The sequence below is a fragment of the Myotis brandtii genome, unplaced genomic scaffold, assembly GCF_000412655.1.
Source record: "Myotis brandtii unplaced genomic scaffold, ASM41265v1 scaffold42, whole genome shotgun sequence".
Lineage (NCBI taxonomy): Eukaryota > Metazoa > Chordata > Mammalia > Chiroptera > Vespertilionidae > Myotis > Myotis brandtii.
Genome location: NW_005366108.1, coordinates 620741 through 631798, shown reverse-complemented (window position 1 = coordinate 631798; position 11058 = coordinate 620741).

Genomic DNA, 11058 nt, shown 5'->3' with positions numbered 1-11058 from the left:
TGAGCATCTGCCCCTTGGTGGTCAGTGCATGTCATAGAGACCAGTCACTCTGCTGTTCGGTCAATTTGCATATTAGCCTGTTATTATATAGGATAGCAAAAAGTGTGTATCAAATCCATCAAATTCATACCTAATAAACAATCATAAGACATTAACATATTTTTAAAATGTTTAAAAAATAACCATTAAAAATAAATACATTAGATATACTCAAAGTAAATAGATTATATCTCCACATAAAACAGAGTATGTAAAATTATGTTGAATTAAACACATCACAACTCACACACAAATAAATAAATAAATAAAATAGATGAAAGACTTGTTTATTTGATATCACTTTACTATGGCATAAATGTAATATTTAATAAAAAGCAATGCTTCTTTTATATGAAACATCTTTTCAAAGCTTTATTACTTAATTGAAAGGAAAGATTTTATTTCACTCAATTTTTGTCTGTTGGACAAAGGAACTCCACAGGTCTTTAGTTTAGTAGTCACTATTTCAAATTCTAAAAAATCAAAATAGCTTTTGTACATCTGTCTTGACAAGTGTTTAAAGTCAGAGAGAATTAGTAAAGATTGTATTATAGAAAGTGGAAGTCCAAATAAATTCTCAGATTTCAGCATAATTTCTCACCACTTGATCTAAATAAAGCACAGCAGAGGCATCCCTTTTTATCACCTCAGGGAACAGAGAAACCACACTCAGAACTGTTCTTCTGGGACTGCATCCAAGAGAGGCAGACAAATCTACACTATTAACAAAAAAGAAGTTCAGAGAGCTCCTGCTCATACATTCACACTTAATGAATCCAATTTTAGCAACATCCCTATTAAAATGAGAACAAACCACCTCAAGCTTTTACTTCTCACCCTCTTCGTTCTTCTGTGTCTTTATTTGAGACTTCCTTTTAGATTTTTGGATAAAATTCAGCTTCAGCTAATTTAGTGTGCAGTGTTTGGCACATTATCGCAAAGTATATTTGCAAACATTCACTGTAACCCACTTGTTCTCTAGCCCCTGGGAATAGGTACTACTTGCAAATTTGCTTTCCCAAGAGATACTCCTAGATAAATTTTCTCATCATTATAATGGACATTTATTTTCTTCCTTATCTATAGTCAACAACTCTCCTTTACTTTAAATAAAACTTTTGCAGCTTAAATTAACAAGAAGAATACGTGAAGACAATTACATTAAGGGACAGAAAATGTCAAATTTTCATTGATTTGCTACACAAATACATCGTAGGTACCTACTATGTGTAGGGATGTTTTATATTCTTGAATTACAACAAAACAATCATAACTCTTGCTCACCTAGAGACATAGCAGACATCACAAGAATAAAGAAATATCTCAATAGGAACATGTAGAACATTGTCAGTTGTCTCTGACTTAAATTGTTTCGGAAAGCTCTAGAAGTGTTTTAAGCTGAAGCATCACATGAAATGCTTTATATTCATAAAGCATCTTTCTCCTCCATGGTTAGGGTGAAAGCAAAGAGAGCAGCATGGAGACTATTATGAAGGTGCAGGTAACAGAATGTAGTCGTCTTCAGAGAGTGGATTGCAAGATTAGTAGGGTAAAATTATTAAGTGGTCAGACTCAATATACTCATGTACAGAGCAATCTCTTAAAATGTTAAAATAAGACTTTAAAATAATTTATCTCTCTAATAGGTGTGTGAGAATTTGAGCAGTACACAAATTACCAAATAAAGTAATATTTTAAGCTATAGAGATGTTTATAAATTATTGCTTAACTTAAATCTTTAAAATAATGACTTTAAGTGACATGAAAGAGCATTGTTATAATATACATTAAGTACTTTTTATTTCATACAAGTATCATAATTGTAAAACAAAAAAGATAAGTAATAATCAGTTATTTTTGAAAGCATACTACCTTTGAAGTATGAGTGTACTCATATTTTAAAAGCCCCAAATATGAAAGAATATGAGTTAATACTTTTATAGTCCAGTATTTATAAAATATATCTGTGTGTATAGTTAAGTAATATTCAAAGGATGAACTCCTTAGACTTGCATAACTATTTTCAAAATACATAATTTTAGCATATAAAAAGTTCTATGTATCACATGGTTTAAAGTAATAAAGAAAGAGTTGTAAATATCTATTCAATTACATAAGTACAAGAATCTTAGATACTTTTTACCTTTATAATTTAGGAAACTGTACCCAAATGATACAATAGAATCCTTTAAGAAACAAATGAATATAACATTTTAATGTTCTATTTGTAAAAGACTATATGAGATTATGAGCAATTATTTGGCATGTACTTAATAAACTGGGGCAAATTTCCATTCATTAAAAATGACAGTTTATTAAAATGGTAAGAAGTTTGGACTACTACCTTTTATAATATAGCCTTTACTAATTCTTCCTGATTTAAGCTTTTATAAATTCTAATCATCCCACTCCTTGGTATTTATGTTCGCATAAAAAATTATGCATGCATTTTCATAGATTGGTTTTCAATAGCCTCAAAGTAGAAACAACCCAAATATTAATCAAGAAATAAATAGATAAACAAATTGAGGTATGTCCATAAAATGAGATACTACTTAGGAATAAAAAGGAATAAATGATTAATATACCAAAAAAAACAGGCAAAATGAATATATAATGTAAGAGTCTTCTTATATATAATTCTGTAAAATGCAAACTAATCTATAATGACAGAAAAAAACTCAATAGTTGTGGGGATCAGAGGTCGGAGTGGTCTGTATGGATTATGTTGGTGGACATATTCATTAATTTAATTGCAATGTTCATATCAAGCATTGATGAATATATCAAAATTCATCAAATTGTACAGTTTAAGTGTGTACAGATAATTGTCCATCAATTAAACATCAATAAAATATTAAAATGAGCCATTAATCAACATGTCAAATAGTACTGAATGGAAGTAATTATAAATGAGGTAATAAGAGCAATTATGAAGAAGAATGATCATATTAATTAAAAATGACTATGTAAATGGAAGCTATAGTAAATAACACAAAATATCAATTATTATCATACTATATATGTTTACTTTGCTAAAAATTATAATTTTCTTGCTTAATATCCAGCTAAGGGGGAATTGTTAAAATTTTTAATGCAGATTCATAATTCTGTCAACAGTAAAAAATGGGGTGTGGATAAAAGCCATTTGGGGTTTTAAAACTACGTTACCTACTCATCTGTCCTTTATTACTTAAATAAAGAAAACACAATATAAATACACTACATGAACACTCATACCTTAGCTTTATTATTAGCAAAACATTTAAATCAACTTAACTATCATTGATATGGCCCTAAAAACTGCTCATAAAATATTTAAGAAATTGTTCTAAATATAATAACTTAAGTTCACTTGCAGTCAATAGGCAGTCTACACTGAGAAGTTTCAAATGGCATCAGAAAAGGCATAATGAAAGAATAGTGAAATATGGTTATAGGTAAGTAGAGTAAATTTTGCCTTTTCCTATATGTATTATTCATTAAAGACTTCCATTTCAATTCATAGCTATATATTCTTGAATATTTTGACTGTACTTGCTTGATTAAAAAAACACACACAAAACTTAATGAAACATTATAAAAGGAGTCAAAAAACAGAGCTATATATTCTTGAATATTTTGACTGTACTTGCTTGCTTAAAAACACACAAAACTTAATGAAACATTATAAAAGGAGTCGAAAAACTGTGTAATGAGAATTTAATTATTATCTGATGCAATTTATTCCATGGATCCTTAGAATAGTGTTTTTCTTAATGTCTTTTTTCTGATGTATTGCCAATTTAAAAAATACACTTTCTTGAATAGCAGATTGGTTATATATAACTACAGATACCAAAAGAAAACCTTTTTGCTGGCTCTAACTCTACAATTCTAATCACTGTCTGACAAGGGGGGAAAAAGTGGAAATGTTCAATAGAAGATGAGATGTGAGGATGTAGATAAAGTATTTCAAAAACAAAAGAGTACCATAAAACTGGAACAGGAATATAGATTGTTAATCACTGTTTAATCCACCATGAGAAATACACTTAAAATAATGTAATAGTAGCCACAACTTACTTTAAAGAACAGTAAAAATCCAGAGAGAGCAAAGATAAATTATATTAAATTCCAAAAAGTAAATTCTAGGTTGTATAGAAAACAATTCTCTTATTGTGAGTTGCAGAAATAATAGAATATTTATACTCTTTTTTCATCTCATGAAAGAATAATCAATGGAATGAAATGAGAGCATTTTCTCCTGTCTCCATCTTAGATATAGTTCTTTTTCTCATGCCAGTGTTTGTTCATGAAGTGATCTGTTGTAGCCAGCAATCATTTTGCCCAAAGATAAGTTCATCAAAAGCAATTCTATTTAGTTTAACTCAACACACATATACATGTGTTTTTATTTTGTGTATTGTACTACCAAATTAATTGTTGAGGTACTATTTGAACAATTAGAAATTAGAAACTCATTTGGTGTAACAATATTTTTGAGTTTTTAAAATTTTTGGTTTAATATTTATTATTATGAATTAGAGGAATAGAGTATTTTCCTATGACAAACATATAAATATTTGTAGATGACTTGTGCCCTTTCCATTTTTTTTCTTCCTTTGTAGTTTTAAATTGATTTTCCAAAGATTTTATCCACAATAAAGTATTATTCATTACTTGTGAGAACTTTGTTAAAAATTAAGATCTGTCTACTATTATTACTGTAATGCCAAAACTTTGTGAGTCAAAATGCCTCCTACATATTTGATAATATATGAGTAATGTCAACTATAAAATAATAATTGTGTAAAAATAAATTGTAATAAACTACTCATAAAATTTCCAAGAAAAATCAATTTACAGGAAGCAAAAGTTATAAGCACTTTTGCTTACTTGGAGAAATAACCCCTATATGCGATTTAAAATTTGTTCAAGCAGCATTCAAATGTTTAGATTACCTAGGGGAAACAATTCACTTTTTACATCTATTTACTATATATATAGAAAAATGAATCTCGCAAACTCATATTGACTGTGATGATAGACAATGTTTGTGTCATATTGAGAATGACAGCTGTGATGAATCAAGGACATCTGTGTAAGCCCGGTTCAAAAGGAATTGACTTGATAAAGAGCGATTTTACCACAGGCCACAAAGTGTACTAGCTCATTGGCTGCAAGCTCTTTAGAACTGCCTGTGTTCATCTAGAATTAGACAGGAGGGACAGAAGTTGTGGGAGGAAGGAGGGAAGTCATCACACTTAGAGCTCCAAAGAATATTAACACTCTTTCTGCAGAGCTCACCGTCTTTCAGACACGCATACCACATTGCTTAGTCAGAAAATACCTGGAATGTGCTAAACAACTACAATTGGACTTTAGTTGTCAGTAAATAGAAAAGTTTGATCATTTCTTAGTGCACAGTAGTGCATTGGGTGATGGTGGAGTTAAAGATGAAACAAATGCCTGACTGCATGGTAATGGTGAAGATTATGATGCATGTCCACTTTGAGGTGCTTCTGGGGAACAATTTGCCCACTCAGCCGTCAGATCTCTTTCAGAATGGGTTCTCAGTGTGGCCTTCCCTAAATTCACAAATTAAAATAGATCTTGCTATTGTACACATCTGTAACTTTTAATACTCTATTTAGAATTTCCTTATCACCTTAGTGATGTGTCTGCATTGTCTACTAGACAGTATGCCTCATGAAGGCAGATCATATGTTTATTTTGTTCAATAGTATAACCCAGAGGAATTTTTTAGATATATATTAGATGCTCAGTACATGTTTGATAAATGGACTTATGAATAAATTTATTTCATGAGTTAAAAACTAGAAGGATCACTATTATAATATAGTTACTATACAAATATATTATACCTATGAGATAATCTATACATAGTCATATTTTATAAATATGAGTGGCAGAGTAATTTGTCAAAAAGCACACAATCAGGAATAACAAGTTTATATTCATACAAGAACAGTGAATAAAAATTGTGCAGTCTAGGAAATTTTACTCATGAAATTATGGTGAGACTTTATTGAGATAATAGATGTAAAAGCGATAACAAGTTTATATTCATACAAGAACAGTGAATAAAATTGTGCAGTCTAGGAAATTTTACTCACGAAATTATGGTGAGAATTTATTGAGATAATAGATGTAAAAGCATGTTGTGAGGTTTTTGGCAGATATTTCATATGCTTAGTAATAGGTATTAGTAATACCAAATGTGGCAGCATAAGTTTAACTTGCTCTTCCATATATGTGAACATGCTAGATTTCCATCACACTTATACATGGGAAGATTTTACAATTTCTTCCTGTACATCTCAGGATGACCATCGTTGGCAATGAAATGTAGAAAGACTATATGAGTTATTTTGTGATAGAAGCTTTAAGTGCAGATATCCCTATTCTTCTGCTCTAATGTACAGAGATGTTCAAGATAGAAATTTCTGTCATTTATCTAGTGAACTAAATGACATTGAGCAGAGCAACTATGGAAATGAAGTAGGAAAAGGAAATAAATGTCTGTCTTTATAAGCTTCTACAGTTTCTAGAGCAACATAATGTAACCCAATCTGACAGATTTAGTAACCCTCTTATTGAATTAGAGGCATTCAAATTTTGGTGGCAAGATTACATAATGAAAATAATAATTATTACTATTGAGTCTCAAAATATGGTCCAGAAACTTATAGCAGAGAAACAATCTTGAAAGTCAAGAAATTAATTTATCAAAGCAGGCATTTTTTTTAAAACAATGAAAAAGCCATTAAAGTTAAAAAAAAATGAAGCCTGAATCATGGGATAGTTTCTATGACAAACAATGGCTGAGAAAGAAAGAGCAGGGTTAGCACAGGAAGGGAGAGGCCTAGCAGTGAAGACAAGGTTCAGATGCTAGAAAGTGCCTGACCAGATGATAGAAACACCTTTCTACGCAAAATAAATGCAGAGATCTGAGACTACAGAAGATGTGCTTTGGGCATTGGATATGAAGTTGGAATTCGTCTCGCAGACTTCAAAGACAAATATCTAGTACTAGTGTGTCCTGGCTCACGGCAGGCTGGTGTATGGTGAACTATTACTGCAGGCGGACACAAACTCTGCCTCCAGTCTAGATGGCAGGTGCAGCAGCAGATGCCTCCAGGTAAGAACCTACTGAATCCTGAGAAATAACAAATTATTATTTTTAAGCCACTGTTTTATACTATTTTTGTCATTCAATTTATTGGTCTCCAGTTGTTGAAAGTAGGAAATCTTAGCTCAAATACTACTTAGAATTAAATAAGTATGAAATATTAGACAAGATAATTAATAGCCTCAATTACCTCATGAAAATAGGAGTAATAATGCTTGTCTTCATACATATTAAATAAAATTACATACTAGTACAATATACAAATGGAGCAAATATTATCTTCTTTTAATATATATGTATATGTCTTCAAAATATTAGTTTACCACCATAGATACCTATATGATCAAAGCTCTAAACTGATACTAATTACGATAAAATAAAACTGTAGTTTTCCCCCTATTTGAAAAGTAATATAAAATTTCCAGTGTACCCTACATGCTGAGGGGAAAAATCAAATGTAATTTTATTCTAATAAACTGGCTATTTATTTGAATTGGGGGGGTAAGCGAAATAACCTTAGATGGCATTAATCTTTATTGCAAATGCACAAAGAAAAGTGTGAAAGTATTGGTTAAATTTCTTCAAAACTGGTAGCTAGTTGGGATACTAATTCAAATCATACATATTCTCTTAAAATATTTTTATTAACACCTCAGTTAAAAAATATATTGACTGTGATGATAGACAATGTCTGTGTCATATTGAGAATGACAGCTGTGATGAATCAAGGACATCTGTGTAAGCCCGGTTCAAAAGGAATTGACTTGATAAAGAGCGATTTTACCACAGGCCACAAAGTGTACTAGCTCATTGGCTGCAAGCTCTTTAGAACTGCCTGTGTTCATCTAGAATTAGACAGGAGGGACAGAAGTTGTGGGAGGAAGGAGGGAAGTCATCACACTTAGAGCTCCAAAGAATATTAACACTCTTTCTGCAGAGCTCACCGTCTTTCAGACACGCATACCACATTGCTTAGTCAGAAAATACCTGGAATGTGCTAAACAACTACAGTTGGACTTTAGTTGTCAGTAAATAGAAAAGTTTGATCATTTCTTAGTGCACAGTAGTGCATTGGGTGATGGTGGAGTTAAAGATGAAACAAATGCCTGACTGCATGGTAATGGTGAAGATTATGATGCATGTCCACTTTGAGGTGCTTCTGGGGAACAATTTGCCCACTCAGCCGTCAGATCTCTTTCAGAATGGGTTCTCAGTGTGGCCTTCCCTAAATTCACAAATTAAAATACATCTTGCTATTGTACACATCTGTAACTTTTTATACTCTATTTAGAATTTCCTTATCACCTTAGTGATGTGTCTGCATTGTCTACTAGACAGTATGCCTCATGAAGGCAGATCATATGTTTATTTTGTTCAATAGTATAACCCAGAGGAATTTTTTAGATATATATTAGATGCTCAGTACATGTTTGATAAATGGACTTATGAATAAATTTATTTCATGAGTTAAAAACTAGAAGGATCACTATTATAATATAGTTACTATACAAATATATTATACCTATGAGATAATCTATACATAGTCATATTTTATAAATATGAGTGGCAGAGTAATTTGTCAAAAAGCACACAATCAGGAATAACAAGTTTATATTCATACAAGAACAGTGAATAAAATTGTGCAGTCTAGGAAATTTTACTCACGAAATTATGGTGAGAATTTATTGAGATAATAGATGTAAAAGCATGTTGTGAGGTTTTTGGCAGATATTTCATATGCTTAGTAATAGGTATTAGTAATACCAAATGTGGCACCATAAGTTTAACTTGCCCTTCCATATATGTGAACATGCTAGATTTCCATCACACTTATACATGGGAAGATTTTACATCTTCTTCCTGTACATCTCAGGATGACCATCGTTGGCAATGAAATGTAGAAAGACTATATGAGTTATTTTGTGATAGAAGCTTTTGCAGATATCATCCCTATTCTTCTGCTCTAATGTACAGAGATGTTCAAGATAGAAATTTCTGTCATTTATCTAGTGAACTAAATGACATTGAGCAGAGCAACTATGGAAATGAAGTAGGAAAAGGAAATAAACATCTGTCTTTATAAGCTTCTATGGTTTCTAGAGCAACATAATGTAACCCAATCTGACAGATTTAGTAACCCTCTTATTGAATTAGAGGCATTCAAATTTTGGTGGCAAGATTACATAATGAAAATAATAATTATTACTATTGAGTCTCAAAATATGGTCCAGAAACTTATAGCAGAGAAACAATCTTGAAAGTCAAGAAATTAATTTATCAAAGCAGGCATTTTTTTTTTAACAATGAAAAGGCCATTAAAGTTAAAAAAAAAATGAAGCCTGAATCATGGGATAGTTTCTATGACAAACAATGGCTGAGAAAGAAAGAGCAGGGTTAGCACAGGAAGGGAGAGGCCTAGCAGTGAAGACAAGGTTCAGATGCTAGAAAGTGCCTGACCAGATGATAGAAACACCTTTCTACGCAAAATAAATGCAGAGATCTGAGACTACAGAAGATGTGCTTTGGGCATTGGATATGAAGTTGGAATTCGTCTCGCAGACTTCAAAGACAAATATCTAGTACTAGTGTGTCCTGGCTCACGGCAGGCTGGTGTATGGTGAACTATTACTGCAGGCGGACACAAACTCTGCCTCCAGTCTAGATGGCAGGTGCAGCAGCAGATGCCTCCAGGTAAGAACCTACTGAATCCTGAGAAATAACAAATTATTATTTTTAAGCCACTGTTTTATACTATTTTTGTCATTCAATTTATTGGTCTCCAGTTGTTGAAAGTAGGAAATCTTAGCTCAAATACTACTTAGAATTAAATAAGTATGAAATATTAGACAAGATAATTAATAGCCTCAATTACCTCATGAAAATAGGAGTAATAATGCTTGTCTTCATACATATTAAATAAAATTACATACTAGTACAATATACAAATGGAGCAAATATTATCTTCTTTTAATATATATGTATATGTCTTCAAAATATTAGTTTACCACCATAGATACCTATATGATCAAAGCTCTAAACTGATACTAATTACGATAAAATAAAACTGTAGTTTTCCCCCTATTTGAAAAGTAATATAAAATTTCCAGTGTACCCTACATGCTGAGGGGAAAAATCAAATGTAATTTTATTCTAATAAACTGGCTATTTATTTGAATTGGGGGGGTAAGCGAAATAACCTTAGATGGCATTAATCTTTATTGCAAATGCACAAAGAAAAGTGTGAAAGTATTGGTTAAATTTCTTCAAAACTGGTAGCTAGTTGGGATACTAATTCAAATCATACATATTCTCTTAAAATATTTTTATTAACACCTCAGTTAAAAAATCATGTTTTGTTTGAACTCATGTATTCATCCTTTTTGCTGAGATGTCTTCCAAGTTAGCTTGAAGCCTTGTCATATATTCAGATCATACTAAGTGGTTGTCATCCTTGTCTGTATAGGAAAATCACCTGGGAAGCTTTATAAATTACAGATGCCCGGATCTCACCCCTAGAGATGCTGAGTTAATTGGACTGGGTTGCTTCTAGGACACCAGGGTTTTTAGAGCTCTGAAGTGACGCCAAAGGACAGCCAAGAAAGAGAACGACTGGTCTAAATGATTATTTTAAAAAATACTAGGCATATTCAAGATATTTAAAAGCTTAAAACTACTCTATTTTATCACCATAATTCCCACATAGCTGCATCAATATTTTAAAACAATTATCCAACATCCTTTAAGTCTTTTAAGTTTTGCAGTGAGATAGATATATTTAACATACCTTCTCCCTGATCAAAGAATATAACTATCATTTAAAACAAAACAGTTGATGATAATGTCCCTTTGCTCAACTCAAAATGTAATTTATGGTGTACTTGTTT